The sequence below is a fragment of the Triticum urartu genome, chromosome 3A, assembly GCF_056163025.1.
Source record: "Triticum urartu cultivar PI428250 chromosome 3A, HENAU_Tu73, whole genome shotgun sequence".
NCBI classification, from domain to species: Eukaryota; Viridiplantae; Streptophyta; class Magnoliopsida; order Poales; family Poaceae; genus Triticum; species Triticum urartu.
The window spans coordinates 360,113,197-360,132,659 of record NC_141875.1 but is presented as its reverse complement, the minus strand read 5'-3'; the positions used below and the strand labels follow the sequence as shown (position 1 = coordinate 360,132,659).

At 45.3% G+C, this 19,463-nt stretch overlaps 1 long non-coding RNA gene across 1 annotated transcript; it reads right to left on the bottom strand.

Annotated features, from left to right (window-relative positions):
* Positions 1-5,806: 5,806 nt before the first annotated feature.
* Positions 5,807-16,652, bottom strand: LOC147979702 (uncharacterized). Its single transcript, XR_015618955.1, has 3 exons — positions 16,195-16,652; positions 14,998-15,069; positions 5,807-6,069 (listed from the first exon to the last, which is right to left on the bottom strand). It is a non-coding gene; the product is annotated as an uncharacterized LOC147979702 (long non-coding RNA).
* Positions 16,653-19,463: the final 2,811 nt, after the last annotated feature.

Here is a 19,463-nt window from a genome sequence, read left to right as displayed (position 1 = left end):
GTTTCGTCATCCCTTGCATATTATAGTTCATCACTAAGTTCTAGTAACTTGGTGACAGTGACTAGAGAACTTTGTCAATTACTATCTTATCTGGAAGATTAACTCCCACTTGATTCAAGCAATTGTAGTACCCAGACAATCTGAGCACATGCTCACTGGTTGAGCTATTCTCTTCCATCTTGTAGGTAAAGTATTGTCAGAGGTCTCATACCTCTCGACACGGGCATGAGTGTGAAATACCAATTTCAACTCTTAGAACATCTTATATGCTCCGTGGCGTTCAAAACATTTTTGAAATCCCGGTTCTAAGCCGTAAAGCATGGCACACTAAACTATCAAGTAGTTATCATACCGAGCTTGCCAAACGTTCATAACGTATGCATCTGCTCCTGCAACAGGTCCGTCACCTAGCGGTGCATCAAGGACATAATTCTTCTGTGCAGCAATGAGGATAATCCTTAGATCATGGACCTAGTCCACACATTGCTACTATCATCTTTCAACATAGTTTTTCTCTAGGAACATATAAAAAATAAACAGGGAGCTACATCGCGAGCTAGTGATCTACAACATAGTTATAGAAATACTACGACGACTAAGTTCATGATAAATTAAAGTTCAATTAATCATATTACTTAAGAACTCCCACTTAGATAGACATCCCTCTAATCATCTAAGTGATCACGTGATCCATATCAACTAAACCATGTCCGATCATCACGTGAGATGAAGTAGTTTTCAATGGTGAACATCACTATGTTGATCATATCTACTATATGATTCACGCTCGACCTTTCGGTCTCAGTGTTCCGAGGCCATATCTGCATATGCTAGGCTCGTCAAGTTTAACCCGAGTATTCTGCGTGTGCACTGGCTTGCGCCCGTTGTATGTGAACGTAGAGCTTATCTCACCCGATCATCACGTGGTGTCTCAGCATGAAGAACTGTCGCAACGGTGCATACTCAGGGAGAACACTTATGCCTTGAAATTTAGTGAGAGATCATCTTAAAATGCTACCGCCGTACTAAGCAAAATAAGATGCATAAAAGATAAACATCGCATGCAATCAAAATATGTGACATGATATGGCCATCATCATCTTATGCCTTTGATCTCCATCTCCAAAGTACCATCATGATCTCCATCATCACCGGCATGACACCATGATCTCCATCATCTTGATCTCTATCAATGTGTCGTCACATGGTCGTCTCGCCAATTATTGCTTTTGCAACTATTGCTATCGCATAGCATAAAGTAAAGCAATTACATGGCGCTTGCATCTTATGCAATAAAGAGACAACCATAAGGCTCCTTCCAGTTGCCGATAACTTTAACAAAACATGATCATCTCATACAACAATTCATATCTCATCACGTCTTGACCATATCACATCATAACATGCCCTGCAAAAACAAGTTAGACGTCCTCTACTTTGTTGTTGCAAGTTTTACGTGGCTGCTACAGGCTGAGCAAGAACCGTTCTTACCTACGCATCAAAAACCACAACGCGGTATAGTGATTGCTTTTTGATCTTTAGAAAAAACCCTGTTCATTGAATCCTATTCAACTGAAGTTGGAGAAACTGACACCTGTGTGCGAAGCACGTCGGTAGAACCGGTCTCGCGGAAGCGTACATGTAATGTCGGTCTGAGCCGCTTCATCCAACAATACCGCCGAATCAAGAATCAACTAGTGACGACAAGCAATATGTATATACCCACGCCCACAACTCATTTATTTTCTAGTCTTGCATATAACATCTATGCATAAACCTGGCTCGGATGCCAATGTTGGGGAATGCAGTAATTTCAAAAAAATTCCTACGCACACGCAAGATCATGGTGATGCATAGCAACGAGAGGGGAGAGTGTTGTCTACATACCCTCATAGACCGCAAGCGGAAGCGTTATGATAACGCGGTTGATGTAGTCGTACGTCTTCACGATCGACCGATTCTAGTACCGAAAGTACGACACCTCCGCGATCTACACACGTTCGGCTCGGTGATGTCCCACAAACTCACGATCCAGCAGAGTTTCGAGGGAGAGCTTTGTCAGCACAGCGGCGTGATGACGGTGATGATGATGCTACAGGAACAGGGCTTCGCCTAAGCACCGCTACGATATGACCGAGGTGGATTATGGTGGAGGGGGCACCGCACATGGCTGGAAACAATCAACTTGTGTGTCTATGGGGTGCCCCTGGCCACGTATATAAAGGATGGAGGGAGGAGGAGGACGGCCCTCATAGGGCGCGCCGAAAGTGTGGAGTCCTACTAGGACTCCCTAGTCCTAGTAGGATTCCACCTCCCACATGGAATAGGAAAAAGGGAAGGGAGAAGGAGAAGGAGGGAAGGGGCGCCCCCTTTCCCTAGTCCAATTCGGACCAGTCCATGGGGAAGGGGCGCGGCCACCCTTGAGGCCTTTCTCCCCTTTCCCGTATGGCCCATTAAGGCCCAATACAAATTCCCGTAACTCCCCGGTACTCCGAAAAATACCCGAATCACTCAAAACTTTTCCAATGTCTGAATATAGCCTTCCAATATATCGATTTTTACGTCTCGACCATTTCGAGACTCCTCGTCATGTCCCCGATCTCATCCGGAACTCCAAACAGACTTCAGTACATCAAAACACATAAACTCATAATACCGATCGTCACCAAACGTTAAGCGTGCGGACCCTATGGGTTTGAGAACTATGTAGACATGACTGAGACACGTCTCTGGTTAATAACCAATAGAGGAACCTGGATGTTCATATTGGCTCCCACATATTCTACGAAGATCTTTATCGGTCAAACCGCATAACGATATACGTTGTTCCCTTTGTCATCGGTATGTTACTTGCCCGAGATTCGATCGTCTGTATCTCAATACCTAGTTCAATCTCGTTACTGGAAAGTCTCTTTAGTCATTCTGTAATGCATCATTCCGCAACTAACTCATTAGTCACATTTCTTGCAAGGCTTATAGTGATGTGCATTACCGAGAGGGCCCAGAGATACCTCTCCGACAATCGGAGTGACAAATCCTAATCTCGATCTATGTCAACTCAACAAGTACCATCGGAGACACCTGTATAGCACATTTATGATCACCCAGTTACTTGTGACGTTTGGTAGCACACAAAGTGTTCCTCCGGTATTCGGGAGTTGCATAATCTCATAGTCATAGGAACATGTATAAGTCATGAAGAAAGCAATAGCAATATACTAAACGATCAAATGCTAAGCTAACGGAATGGGTCAAGTCAATCACTCATTCTCTAATGATGTGATCCTGTTAATCAAATGACAACTCATGTCTATGGCTAGGAAACTTAACCATCTTTGATTCAACGAGCTAGTCAAGTAGAGGCATACTAGTGACACTTTGTTTGTCTATGTATCCACACATGTACTAAGTTTCTAGTTAATACAATTCTAGCATGAATAATAAACATTTATCATGAAATAAGGAAATAAATAATAACTTTATTATTGCCTCTAGGGCATATTTCCTTCACACGGATCAAAGCTTCCCTCTCCGGTGTACTCAGGAGGATCCTCAGGGTGCCACTGGTTAGCGATCTCCTCCGGATCCCACTGATAAACAGACTGATGGTGAGGATCAAGTGGTGGCTCCGACTCTGGAGCTGATGTCAGGCTCTAGTATGCTTGAACGGCCTCGGACAAAACAAGGTACGTCCTAAAAATATGTTGAACAAAGAGGGAGCAGGCAAGCTAAGGTCTCAAAGTAATTCTTATCAAATCTCAGACTATAGTTAAGCATCTTCTTCTTATTCTTAACAATAAAATCATGTGCTACCATAATCTTATAATCTAGAAAAACATGAGGCAGCAACTTTTCCTCTTCCTCATAATGCCAAATAGGTATGTTAAAGTGTGCAGCAAGGCACGAGGCGAAGATGCCTCCCAAGACGGGACCCTTCGCACGGTTCAGATTTAACCGTTTAGCAACAATAGCGCCTAAAGTAAAAAATGGTATCACGAAACAAAGCATGGCACAAAATAAAAATATCAAGGGCACTAAGATTTCCACGGTTCCCGCGACCAATTAAGCATCTACTAGCAAATATTGCGAAGTAATGTAGAATAGGAAAATGTATACTAGTAATTCTTGCATCGGAAACTTTCCTCGTTTCCCCTACAACAATCATATCAATGAATCCTTCCACATCATTATGATGTGGTTCCTCTATGCTACCCTCAAAGGGTATCCTACAAACCCGGCAAAAATCATAAAGTGACATCTCCTTATGCTCATCATATAAATAAAATTCCACCGAAGGTGGCGATCTCCTAGCATGGAAATGAAAATTTTGCACAAAAATATTGGTGAGTACGAGATACTGTTCACGCTGGTCGTGGAGAAAGTCGGTGAGGCCTGCATTCTCGGCCAAGTAATAAAAATCTTCATAAATCCCGGCTTCTCTCAAGAACTCATCACAAGGTCATTCACACGGCCGAACCTCCGCAGTACGAGGGAGATTATACTTGGGCTTCTTATTCTCTTCACTTTGCTTATCCTTCGAGCTTCGGCTCGATGAGCCCCTAAAAATCTCTTCATCTTTTTCTGAAAATTTCTAAAAAATTTAGTAACTTAAAATAAAAGTGAACCAAACTCAACAAGATTGATAACAACTACTCCTACAAGTGTCTAGAGGCTATATCATACATTAAAACTACTTTTGACCACATAAATTTGACATGCAAGCTCAAGAACAGGGTCACCTAAGCAGCAAAAATTTGCAATAAATAAAGCACTAGAACAAAAACTAATGGAGGAGTCACATACCGAGGAACGATCCCCGAAAACAGTTTTGTGAATGGAGCTTTGAGCAAGGAGATAGAAAATGGCAGCAAGATGAGCTAGAACACGGATTTGAGCTGGTGGATGATTTTTTCTGGAGGAAGACGAAGTATGTGGGTGCAAGAATAAGTGGAGGGGACCCACGTGGGGTCCACGAGGTAGGGGCGCGCCTAGGGGGGTGGGAGCGCCCTCCACCCTCGTGGGCACATGGTGAGTCCCCCTGGTGTGTTCTCAGTGCCAATAATTCTTAAATATTCTAGAAAAAATCATATTAAATTTTCAGGGCATTTGGAGAACTTTTATTTTCGGGTTATTTTTTATTGCAAGGATAATTCAGAAAACAGATAAAAAATACTACTTTACTTTATTTAATATAAATAACAAAAAGTAAAAAAAGGGTACAGAAGGTTGTGCTTCCTAACTTCATCCATCTCGTGCTCATCAAAAAGAATCCACTAATAAGGTTGATCAAGTCTTGTTGACAAACTCATTCCGAATCGCATGAAACCGGTGAAATTTCAAATAACACTAGGTTACCTCAACGGGGATATGCACATCCCCAACAATAAGAATATCATATTTCTTGTTGGCATTACGAAGAGGAAATTCAAAACCTCCAATAGTAATTGTTGGAATTTTTCCAATAGAATTGATACTGTGGACTTGAGATTGTTTCCTCGGAAAGTGTACCGTATGCTCATTACCATTAACATATAACATGAAAAGTGCATTGCCTTTGTTGCAATCAATAATAGCCCCTGCAGTATTCAAAAAGGGTCTTCCAAGAATAATAGACATACTATCATCCTCGGGAATATCAAGAATAATAAAGTCCGTTAAAATAGTAACATTTGCATCCACAACAGGCACATCCTCACAAATACCGACAGGTATATGTGACGCCCCCGATTTGACCGTACACTAATCATACACGCAAATGTGTACAATCAAGATCAAGGACTCACGAGAAGATATCACAACACAACTCTAGACACAAATTAAAATAATACAAGCTTTATATTACAAGCCAGGGGCCTCGAGGGCTCGAATACACAAGAGTTAGCGGAAGCAACAATATCTGAGTACAGACATAAGTTAGACAAGTTTGCCTTAAGAAGGCTAGCATAAAAGCATCTACGGTCGAAAGGGCAAGGCCTCCTGCCTGGGAGCCTCCTAACTACTCCTGGTCGTCGGCGGTCTTCACGTAGTAGTAGGCATCAACGGTGGCATCTGGCTCCTGGGCTCCGACATCTGGTTGCATCAACCAGAAAGAAGAAGAAAGGGGGAAAGGGGGAGCAAAGCAACCGTGAGTACTCATCCAAAGTACTCGCAAGCAAGGATCTACACTACATATGCAACATTATCAAAGGAAGGTTGTATATGTGGACTGGGCTGCAGAAATGACAGAATAGAGAGAAGGTCTAGTCCTATCGAAGACTAGCATCTTCTGGAAACCACCATCTTGCAGCAACAGGAGGGAGTAGAGTAGCATAAAGTAAAGTAGTAGTAGTGTTATCAACCTCGGCCAGAGATCCTCTCTCGACTCCCTACGAGAAAGCAATCCTAGAGCCATAGTATCCATTTATCACCTTATATCCAAGTCTCATCTCAAGTATCCAGTTCTAGTTGTATCGATCGGGATACAACTCCAAGTGTCCATTACCGTAGGACAGGCTATCGATAGATGTTTTCTTCCCTGCAGGGGTGCACCAACTTACCCACCACGCTCGATTAACTCCGTCCGGACACACTTTCTCGGGTCATGCCCGGCCTCGGCCAAACAATACGCCGCAACCCGACCTAGGCTTAATAGAGAGGTCAGCACGTCAGACTAAACCTATGCCCCCAGGGGTCATGGGCCATCTCCCGGAAACTCCTGCACGTTGCGAACACGGTCGGTGAGCAGACCTAGCTACCTCGCACGCCGCTCAGTCGCTGACGTCTATTAAGCTTCGGCTGATGTATACGACGCAGAACGCCCATACTATGCCCACGTGATGGTTAGTGCTATCAGGCCAGAGGCCCCTCGGATCAAATATCCAAATCGTAGTGGATTAGGAACGCACGGTAACAAGCAGAGACTCACGAAATATGTGACCCCGTTGCCCCGTCTCGAGGACTTGCGGCAAGGGCTAGGAATGCCCGGCCACGCCTCATAATTATCTCGCGGGCACCCTCCAGGTCAACCCGTCGCCACATAACTCGCAACTAAGCTTGCGCGGGTACCCCTCAGGGCCGACCCGTCTTTAGTAACATGGTTCGGTGTAAAGTCATAGTAACCATAGTAACTGTGTGTCCAAACATCAAGGGGAAAACCCGAGCAATCACCCCCGGTGAATTTCACTCAATGTAATCATCAAGGTGAACGTAAGAGGAACCACCCCCGAGGTTCACAATTGAGGGGTTGCACGACAGAGTCGTATCGGAAGTGGTTAAGGCGGAATCACCCTCGATGACCACGACCGAATAGCTACGCTACAGGGTTAACTTCAGAAGTGATGTAGAGTTCTCACCCTCGACACTCGATAGTAACCTAGTAGTGTCGAGAAACTAAGAGAAAAGTGATGTGCGGTGCCGGGGCCTGGTCTTCAATCCCGTTGATCGGGTCTTCAATGATGAAGCAGGGGCAACAAGGACAACGTGGGCGTCACTGATGGATCACTAACCAACCTATACTAAGCAGTTTAGGATAAGCAGGTAGGTAACAATAAGCAGGTTACAAAAGAAGGCTATGCATCAGAATAGGAGCAAGCAATAACAGTAGCAAAATCTAATGCAAGCATGAGAGAATGGAATGGGCGATATTGGGATGATCAAAGGGGGGGCTTGCCTGGTTGCTCTGGCAAGGAGAAGTCGTCGTCGATGTAGTCGATCACGGGGGCATCGGCAGCGGTCTCGAGGTCTACCGAAAAGAAGTAACAGAGGGGGAACACAATAAATAACAGAGCAATCAAAGCATCACAGAACATAATAGGGCAATACGGGGTGCTAGGTGTGCCCTAACGCGGTAGTGGGTGATACCGGCGAAGGGGGAAACATCCGGGAAAGTATTCCCGGTGTTTCGCGTTTTCCGACAAACGGACCGGAGGGGGGAAAGTTGTATGTTTGCTATGCTAGAGATGTGTGGCGGACGAATGGACTGCGTATTCGGATTCGTCTCGTCGTTCTGAGCAACTTTCATATATAAAACTTTTTCATCCGAGATGCGGTTTATTTTCTAAGATTTTTCAAAGATTTAAATAATATTATGAAATTGTTTTAATTATTTAATTCGAATTTAAATAGTGCTGATTCTATTTATACACAACAGCAGCTAGCCACTAAGCATGACAGGTGGGGTCCAGGGGCCTTGTTGACCAAATCAATAGTTGACTAGTCAACAGGTGAATAGTGCAAGTGGGTCCTACCTGTCAATGACTTATGGGTTAATAAACTATTTAAACTAGTTGAATTAGTGGTGGAGGGGTTCCACATGCCATAGTCAGCAACTAAACTATTCTAGTCAATTATGTAAATTAGCTGCAGGGGCTCCACATGTCATAGGGGGTTAGTTAGTCTGATTAAAGCTAAACTAATTGGACCGGCCATATGTATTGGTTGTGCCACGGTTGGGCACAAGGAGCATGAGCTCCATGGCCGGCTAGGAGTTCCTGGTGGCAGCATCGGCAGTAGCGGCTGTAGCAGCCAAGGCAACAACAGTGGTGAGGAGCAGCATAGTAGCAGGAGCAGCAGCTTGGCAAGAGCAGCAGTGAGCAGCCGCAGCAACAGCAAGCAGGCAGCAGCGCCTCGCAACAGCAGCAGAGTAGCAGGTGCGCGCGGCGCATGCGGGCAGCACGAGCGGCAACAGCTGGTACGCACGAGCGGCACCAGTGCAGCGCAAGCGGCTGTAGTAGCGGCGCGGTCAGCAAAGAGCAGCAGCAGCGCAAGGCTTAGAGCACGCACACTCGTACATACACATTCGCGCGAGATCAGATAGGCTTGGGGACAGCAAACGACGGCCGGGTCGGGGCAGAGGAAGGGGGATCCGGAGGATTTCCTCACCACGAGTCGATTGGCGCGCTCGGGGACGGTCGGGGTGGACCGGAGACGAGGTAAACGATGATGGCGGCCGGCGATGCACGCGGCGAAGATGAGCTCGATGTCGAGCGTATGAGGTGGCTCTGCTCGAGTTGATGCTCGGGACGGACGAAGACGACCACGCTGGACCTCCTGGACGTCCTCCCGCGTGTAGGTGACGACGGTGGCCGCGACAGCGGCGATGGCGCGTTGACGGCAACTCGTGCACGAGGAACAGAGGAGAAGCGCGAGAGGAGGAGGGGAAATTTTGAGGGTTAGGGTTCCAGAGGGGAGGGAGGCCGCTGGGGGCGCTCTTAACCAACAGGGGGAGCCGCGGGATGCCTGGCACCTGGCCGGGGCGCCATGGATGCCCGCCACGGCTCCCCTGCTCCTCGAGCGTGAGGAGGGGGATGAGTAGGGGTGTGGGTTGGGCTGGTTGTTTAGCTAGATGGGTCAAGTGGCCCGGGGGAAGGGTTTCTCTTTTCTCTTTATTTTCTGCCTTTACTTATTTATTCATTTTTTTCGTTTTGCTTATATTTTTAAAAGTATACTAGTTTTATAAAAAATAAGACTTGGTCCTTAATTAGCATTGCAGATTTAGACACTGCCTCTAAAAGTATGGAATTTATTTAACAATAGTTTGGATTGTATATATAAATTAAAAACAATTAAAATATTGTTCGGGCCTCACATTTAAATGTTTCTGGGAATTTAAATTATTTTATTAAGTGTTGGTTACACTATGATAATTATTTAGTGAATATTTGCAACCAACCCTATATTTTTAATTTAATGTTTGAAGAAGTAATAAATTCACTTGCTATTTAAGTTTGAATTTGACTAACGGTTTGGATCAAAGTGAGGTTTAGAAAATTAATGGCGATGACATGGCACCATTACTGTGTGATCACTGTAGCTCAATTATCTGGGTTTCACAATTCTCCTCCACTACAAGAAATCTCGTCCCGAGATTTAAGGGGTGTAGTATGGGGGAAAGACTCGGGAAGGACGGAAGTCAACACAAGATAGGTACCTGGGGGCTATCGCATTGAGCGTGGCATAGAGGCCTCTCTCTAGTTGAAACTTAATAAAACATCGAGAGCAAGTATGAAGGTAGAATAGAAAGTTTCAAGCGAATGGACAAATGTTTGATACCTGAACAGAGTGTGAGAAAGGGGTTCAGCGCATCGGGAATAGATCATCTCCCAAAAGGTGGCTCATGACACGATACAAAGCCAAATGCAAGAATATTTCAGAATCAAAGATATACAGGAGAGTCAGGTTTCGATCCTCGGACCTATGGGTTACGGGCCCACCATGTGGGTTAAAGGTAGAAAGGGGGATGACATCTTGCATGGTCATGATAGTAAGGCATGTCAGATAATAATCTGTCAGTTATGTCGACAACAACATCGGTACCAAGGGCGAGGGACGAAGAGAGCCATTTTCCTGCTCGTTGAAGCGAGGCAGGCCAATAGGCAAAGTTCTCGTCCACCGGCGGTTATCGGAATGTTAACAACAATAGTAACAGGGTCTTACTGACAGAGTTGTACACCAAGGTGTTTACCTAAGCAGAGAATTACCTCTGCTCGAATAAGTTAGATTACAAGAAACGTTAAACAAACCAATGGAAAGGAAAATATGATTATCAAATCAAACAACCCAATGGAAAGGAAGATGTGTTTACACATAAAAGTTGGGAGTATATCCTTCCCAATGAAAAGCGGAGCATGACATACATGATAGGATAGTAAGTTCAAAAGCATCTAGATAATGGGGAGAGGAAAGAATCTTGATATTACCCATACAACGGTGTGAGGGTAATTGAACGAGAAACATTTTGTATTATCCTTCCGATGTTCTTGTTGATATTCGGAATACCACAGTCATGCTTCGATGCAGCAATGAGATGGTGTCAAGTAAAGATTGGGTTCGAAGATCTCAAGAGATACCGAGAAACAATTCCAAGATATCTCAGAACGTAAGGAATAACCAAGCACAACCAGGTCTGTGTTAGAAAGTCAAGATGTCATTGATGATATCACAAATCATCGAGGGGCAGGGATGGTATTTCTAGCCATGAATTCAATTAACATCTCTGAAGAAGCCAAAGTGTTGACGGTGATCACGACAAATTTTGTCGAGAGACTCTATGAAGATGCCATCGAGCAGAAAAGGAAGGATGGAGTGAAAGGCTATGATAACCACGGATTCGACACAAGCACGAAGTCAAGCTTGTTGTTCGAGGTGAAATGATAAGATGAGGAAGATCGACGTAAGCTTCGCTCATCGTCGAAAAGTTGTGCTCCGGGAATAAGGGTCAGGTAGCACAGTTAAAATTTAGCACGATAATGATATAGTCGATCATGCTAGGAATGACTTGAAGGATTATTAAACTCGTAAGCAACGAAAATAGCTTAGAGCTATTGAATCGGAGTGTGGAATCGGTTCACTTATCGGTGTTCTCGAGTGACCAATAACTCGGAACCCGGGGCAACCTGAAATCGCTAAGGAGCAATACCAGATGAAGACTCATAGGAAGCAACACAGTTCTTTGTTATTCTCGAGACACCGGAGGGTAGTACTCGAAGGAAGATCAAAATAGAGGTTGCTGAGATGTATCGATCTGCTGAAGACAAGTGCCTTAACTTGTCCGAGAAATGGAATCAAAGGGGAACAATCATGGTCAGAACCACGGTTGTTAAGGACCAAACATAGATTACTAGATGAACTTATAATAAGGGGATTATTATTATCACAAGAAGCTTCCATGATAAGTTCCACATCGGGTCCATGGGCATGAACACAAGTTCAAGGTCGACTCCCACTTCTTCAATGCATAACCTTCCATTCACTTCTCACTTTCGATGAAGTTGTAGTGTTGAAAATTGATCTGGAAAAACACCAGAAGAGTATGACTCGTGAAAACTCTTGAGTTCGCACGGATTAGTGAAAGCATAGGTTCAACCCATCGGGGCATCTTAGGAACATATATCATAAATTTCGAGAATAAATAACACAAGCTCGGTAGTAGAGCATGCTTGAGAAAGCGGAGGATACAATTTACCAAAAGCATTATGTCTCCGAGGAAAAGCTCACAAGCTTATTGAATATGAAGGATGTTGTCGGATAAATCTGGTGGCCCACAAGGGATCTGATGTGAGCATCAATATTCAACCAGAGGAAGAAAGAATGCAAGGAGATCAGATTATAGAAACAACTGACTAACTCAAAGCTCAATTGCAAAGGAATTATGAATTCCAAGACAAGGGATCAGAAGCAATGCTCTGATTAGGGATGGATAGGTAGAATAGCCATAGGGGTACAATCGATGGCGATTTGATTGGTCGAGATCTAGCACATGTTAAAATGACGTTTGTGCCGAAAGGATAAATTCTAGGATCTGATTGAGGGTTGCGAGCATTCACAACATATTGTATCAACGGACTCAAAATGATAATGACAAAGGATGACAATAAGATTACTAGACTTATGGTATTAACCATAATGCAAGCAAGCAAGAAATTCAAGAACATAGGCTGTTGAGGATTTTCACAAGAACGAATGGTACTACGAAGACTTTTGTGAAGTACATGAGTCAACTGAGGATGAGCGGATACTCGATAGGTGCACGAGGTTATCCGTAGGGGTATTCAGATGACAAGGAACTGCAAGGCAGTAAGCTCAAAGGATTCTCGGAAAAAGGAGAGCAGTTCAGGGCATCTTGTAATAACAAGATCAATGGGATAGAATGTAAGATTGGCAAGTGTGTGTAGTTATCCATAAGGATATTTCGCTGGTAGGGAATTGCAAAGGCAACAGGCACAAAGTCTCGAGAGAATATCGTAGAGTATCTTCGGAATCTTCTGATGCAGCAGGCGATCATCTGAAATAAGGGGGCTCTCCGGGTAGAAGTAGTTACGAGATCCTAACGTTAGAGTTAGCAAAATCGTTTAACCCGAAAGGAAGAGAGATCAGAGTCCCAGAGTATAGACGAGGAATAAAAGATCCTAATACCACCCAATGGCGACGTGGGCCCGTAAGACACACAGCCATGTTAGTAAAAGTTTTTTGGTGACTAGACTCAACTTCGGCCAAGGAGTTGGAAAGGGGGCTACCTATAGGCAGTCCACTCTGATACCAATTTGTGACGCCCCCGATTTGACCGTACACTAATCATACACGCAAATGTGTACGATCAAGATCAAGGACTCACGGAAAGATATCACAACACAACTCTAGACACAAATTAAAATAATACAAACTTTATATTACAAGCCAGGGGCCTCGAGGGCTCGAATACATAAGCTCGAATACACAAGAGTTAGCGGAAGCAACAATATCTGAGTACATACATAAGTTAGACAAGTTTGCCTTAAGAAGGCTAGCATAAAAGTATCTACGATCGAAAGGGCAAGGCCTCCTGCCTGGGAGCCTCCTAACTAGTCCTGGTCGTTGGCGGTCTTCACGTAGTAGTAGGCATCAACGGTGGCATCTGGCTCCTGGGCTCCCACATCTAGTTGCATCAACCAGAAAAAAGAAGGGGGAAAGGGGGAGCAAAGCAACCGTGAGTACTCATCCAAAGTACTCGCAAGCAAGGATCTACACTACATATGCAACATTATCAAAGGAAGGTTGTATATGTGGACTGGGCTGCAGAAATGCCAGAATAGAGAGAAGCTCTAGTCCTATCGAAGACTAGCATCTTCTGGAAACCACCATCTTGCAGCAACAGGAGGGAGTAGAGTAGCATAAAGTAAAGTAATAGTAGTGTTATCAACCTCGGACAAAGATCCTCTCTCGACTCCCTGCGAGAAAGCAATCCCAGAGCCATACTATCCATATATCACCTCATATCCAAGTCTCATCTCAAGTATCCAGTTCTAGTTGTATCGATCGGGATACAACTCCAAGTGTCCGTTACCATAGGACATGCTATCGATAGATGTTTTCTTCCCTGCAGGGGTGCACCAACTTACCCACCACGCTCGATTAACTCCGACCGGACACACTTTCCTGGGTCATGCCCGGCCTCGGCCAAACAATACACCGCAACCCGACCTAGGCTTAATAGAGAGGTCAGCATGCCGGACTAAACCTTTGCCCCCAGGGGTCATGGGCCATCTCCCCGAAAACTCCTGCACATTGCGAACACGGCCGGTGAGCAGACCTAGCTACCTCCTTCAACAAGGCAGGAGGTTACGCAGTCCAACCCGGCGCGCGCCGCTCAGTCACTGACGTCTATTAAGCTTCGGCTGATGTACGCAGAACACCCATACTATGCCCACGTGATGGTTAATGTTATCAGGCCAGAGGCCCCTCGGATCAAATATCCAAATCATAGTGGAATATGAACGCGTGGTAACAAGCAGAGACTCACGAAAGATGTGACCCCGTTGCCCCATCTCGAGGACTTGCGGCAAGGGCTAGGAATGCCCGGCCACGCCTCGTAATTATCTCGCGGGCACCCTCCAGGTCAACCCGTCTCTACATCACTCGCAATTAAGCTCGCGCGGGTACCCCTCAGGGCCGACCCGTCTTTAGTAACATGGTTCAGTGTAAGGTCATAGTAACCATAGTAACGGTGTGTCCAAACATCAAGGGGAAAACCCGAGGAATCACCCCCGGTGAATTCCACTCAATGTAATCATCAAGGTGAATGTAAGAGGAACCACCCCCGAGGTTCACACTTGAGGGGTTGCACGACAGAGTCGTATCGGAAGTGGTTAAGGCGGAATCACCCTCGATGACCACGACCGAATAGCTACGCTACAGGGTTAACTTCAGAAGTGATGTAGAGTTCTCACCCTCGACACTCGATAGTAACCTAGTAGTGTCGAGAAACTAAGAGAAAAGTGATGTGCGGTGCCGGGGCCTGGTCTTCAATCCCGTTGATCGGGTCTTCAATGATGAAGCAGGGGCAACAAGGACAACGTGGGCGTCACTGATGGATCACTAACCAACCTATACTAAGCAGTTTAGGATAAGCAGGTAGGTAACAATAAGCAGGTTACAAAAGAAGGCTATGCATCAGAATAGGAGCAAGCAATAACAGTAGCAAAATCTAATGCAAGCATGAGAGAATTGAATGGGCGATATCGGGATGATCAAAGGGGGGCTTGCCTGGTTGCTCTGGCAAGGAGAGGTCGTCGTCGATGTAGTCGATCACGGGGGCATCGGCAGCAGTCTCGGGGTCTACCGGAAAGAAATAACGGATGGGGAACACAATAAATAACAGAGCAATCAAAGCATCACAAAGCATAATAGGGCAATACGGGGTGCTAGGTGTGCCCTAACGCGGTAGTAGGTGATACCGACGAAGGGGGGAAACATCCGGGAAAGTATTCCCGGTGTTTCGCGTTTTCGGACAAACGGACCGGAGGGGGGAAAATTGCATGTTTGCTATGCTAGAGATGTGTGACGGACGAATGAATTGCATATTCGGATTCGTCTCATCGTTCTGAGCAACTTTCATGTATAAAACTTTTTCATCCGAGATACAGTTTATTTTCTAAGATTTTTCACAGATTTAAATAATATTATGAAATTGTTTTAATTATTTAATTCAAATTTAAATAGTGATGATTCTATTTATACACAGCAGCAGCTAGCCACTAAGCATGACAGGTGGGGTCCAGGGGCCTTGTTGACCAAATCAACATTTGACTAGTCAACAGGTGAATAGTGCAAGTGGGTCCTACCTGTCAATGACTTATGGGTTAATAAACTATTTAAACTAGTTGAATTAGTGGTGGAGGGGTCCCACATGCCATAGTCAGCAACTAAACTATTCTAGTCAATTAGATAAATTAGCTGTAGGGGCTCCACATGTCATAGGGGGTTAGTTAGTCTGATTAAAGCTAAACTAATTGGACCGGCCACCACGGTTGGGCACAAGGAGCATGAGCTCCATGGCCGGCTAGGAGTTCCTGGTGGCAGCATCGGTAGTAGCGGCCGTAGCAGCCAAGGCAACAGCAGTGGTGAGGAGCAGCATAGTAGCAGGAGCAGCAGCTTGGCAAGAGCAGCAGTGAGCAGCCGCAACAACAGCAAGCAGGCAGCAGCGCCTCGCAACAGCAGCAGAGTAGCAGGTGCGCGCGGCGCATGCGGGCAGCGCGAGTGGCAACAGCTGGTACGCAGGAGCGGCACCAGTGCAGCGCAAGCGGCTGTAGTAGCGGCGCGGTCAGCAAAGAGCAGCAGCAGCGCAAGGCTTAGAGCACGCACACTCGTACATACACGTTCGCGCGAGATCAGATAGGCTTGGGGACAGCAAACGACGACCGGGTCGGGGCAGAGGAAGGGGGATCCGGAGGATTTCCTCACCACGAGTCCATTGGCGCGCTCGGGGACGGTCGGGGTGGACCGGAGACGAGGTAAACGATGATGGCGGCCGGCGATGCACGCGGCGAAGATGAGCTCGATGTCGAGCGTATGAGGCGGCTCTGCTCGAGTTGATGCTCGGGACGGATGAAGACGGCCACGCTGGACCTCCTGGATGTCCTCCCGCGCGTACGTGACGACGGTGGCCGCGACAGCGGCGATGGCGCGTTGACGGCTGCTCGTGCTCGAGGAACAGAGGAGAAGCACGAGAGGAGGAGGGGAAATTTTGGGGGCTAGGGTTCCAGAGGGGAGGGAGGCCGCTGGGGGCGCTCTTAACCAACAGGGGGAGCCGCGGGATGCCTGGCACCTGGCCGGGGCGCCATGGATGCCCGCCACGGCTCCCCTGCTCCTGTAGCGTGAGGAGGGGGATGAGTGGGGGTGTGGGTTGGGCTGGTTGTTTAGCTAGATGGGCCAAGTGGCCCGGGGGAAGGGTTTCTCTTTTCTCTTTATTTTCTGCCTTTACTTATTTATTCATTTTTTCGCTTTGCTTTTATTTTTAAAAGTATACTAGTTTTATAAAATATAATACTTGGTCCTTAATTAGCATTGCAGATTTAGACACTGCCTCTAAAAGTATGGAATTTATTTAACAATACTTTGAATTGTATATATAAATTAAAAGCAATTAAAATATTGTCCGGGCCTCCCATTTAAATGTTTCTGGGAATTTAAATTATTTTATTAAGTGTTGGTTACACTATGATAATTATTCAGTGAATATTTGCAACCAATCCTACATTTTTAATTTAATTTTTGAAGAAGTAATAAATTCACTTGCTATTGAAGTTTGAATTTGACTAACGGTTTGGATCAAAGTGAGGTTTAGAAAATTAATGGCGATGACATGGCACCATTACTATGTGGTTACTGTAGCTCAATTATCTGGGTGTCACAGTATAGAAGTTGATTTATCGGCCATTTGCAAAGATACTTCAGTTGGTGTCAACTTATTCAAATTAAGTCTACAATATAAAGAGAGAGGCACAACTCTAACACCAGCTTCAAGATCACATAAAGCAGTTTTAACATAGTTTTTTTAATGAAGCCTGGTATACTTGGTACTCCTGAATCTCCTAGTTTCTTAGGTATTCCACCCTTAAAAGTATAATCAGCAAGCATGGTGGAAATTTCAGCTTTCGGTATCTTTATTTTATTAGCAACAATATCTTTCATGTACTTAGCATAAGGATTCATTTTAAGCATATCAGTCAAACGCATACACAAAAAGATAGGTCTAATCATTTCAGCAAAGCGCTCAAAATCCTCATCATCCTTTTTCTTGGATGGTTTAGGAGGAAAAGGAATGGGTTTTTGAACCCATGGTTCTCTTTCTTTACTGTGCTTCTGAAAGTGCAACTATCCCTAGGTGGTTTTGGTAATTCATAACAACATATAGCTCATTGAGCTAATGCTATTCCAAGATGACTATTTCAGGAAAGCTCAATGATTGGCATGGCATGGATGTGAAAGTGGAACCCTCAAAATGCTAAGGGCAAAGGATTGGCTCAAGCTCAAAAGCTCAAGACTCTTCATTTTATATTTTAGTGATCCAAGATCACATTGAGTCTTTAGAAAAAGCCAATACTATCAAGGAGGGATGAGGTGTTGCTTAATGAGCCTCTTGCTTCATGTGCTTAGTGATATGCTCCAAAACCCTCAACTACTTTCCCATATCCACATATGACCTAAACCCTAAGCCAAACTCGGTCCTACCGATTCTTTCTATCCGGCGCCACCGAGTTTCACTTGTCATAAGCCACTACCAAACCCTAGCAATTCGGTTCTACCGATAGGGATCTCGGTCTCACCGAGATGGGATTGCAAACTCTCTGTTTCCTTTTCGTAACTTTTCGGTCTCACCGAAAGAGCGGATCGGTCCCACCGAGATTGCAATGTAAATTCAGTGTTTCCTTTTTGTAACTTTTCGGTCTCACCGAAAGAGCAAATCGGTCCCACCGAGTTTGCCTGACCAACTCTCTGGTTAGCTAATTACCAAAATCGGTCTCACCGAGTTTGTGTAATCGGTCTCACCGAGATTATGTTATGCCCAAACCCTAACCATATCGGTCCTACCGAGTTGCATGTCAGTCCCACCGAAAATCTCTAACGGTCACTAGGTTTACCTTTTTGGTCCGACCGAGTTTGTTGATTCGGTCCCACCGAGATTGGAAAACTGTGTGTAACGGTTGGATTTTGTGTGGAGGCTATATATACCCCTCCACCTCCTCTTCATTCGTGGAGAGAGCCATCAGAACACATACACAATTCCAACTCATATGTTCTGAGAGAGAACCACCTACTCATGTGTTGAGACCAAGATATTCCATTCCTACCATATGAATCTTGATCTCTAGCCTTCCCCAAGTTGCTTTCCACTCAAATCTTCTTTCCACAAAATCCAAATCCTATGAGAGAGAGTTGAGTGTTGGGGAGACTATCATTTGAAGCACAAGAGCAAGGAGTTCATCATCAACACACCATTTGTTACTTCTTGGAGAGTGGTGTCTCCTAGATTGGCTAGGTGTCACTTGGGAGCCTCCGACAAGATTGTGGAGTTGAACCAAGGAGTTTGTAAGGGCAAGGAGATCGCCTACTTCGTGAAGATCTACCGCTAGTGAGGCAAGTCCTTCGTGGGCGATGGCCATGGTGGGATAGACAAGGTTGCTTCTTCGTGGACCCTTCGTGGGTGGTTGCTTCTTCGTGGACCCTTCGTGGGTGGAGCCCTCCGTGGACTCGCGCAACCATTACCCTTCGTGGGTGGAGCCCTCCGTGGACTCGCGCAACTGTTACCCTTCGTGGGTTGAAGTCTCCATCAACGTGGATGTAGGATAGCACCACCTATCCGAACCACGGGAAAAACATCCGTGTCTCCAATTGTGTTTGAATTCTCCAAACCCTTCCCTTTACATTCTTGCAAGTTGCATGCTTTACTTTCTGCTGCCAATATACTCTTTGCATGCTTGCTTGAATTGTGTGATGATTGCTTGACTTGTCCTACAATAGCTAAAATCTGCCAAGAACTAAAATTGGGAAAAGGTTAAGTTTTTATTTGGTCAAGTAGTCTAATCATCCCCCCTCTAGACATACTTTCGATCCTACAAGTGGTATCAGAGCAAGGTTTCCATTTGCTTTGATCTCCATAGCTTTTGGTGGTCATAGCCTTGGTTTCACAACCTAGGAGAGTATGGCATCTAGCGAGGGAAATTATCTCC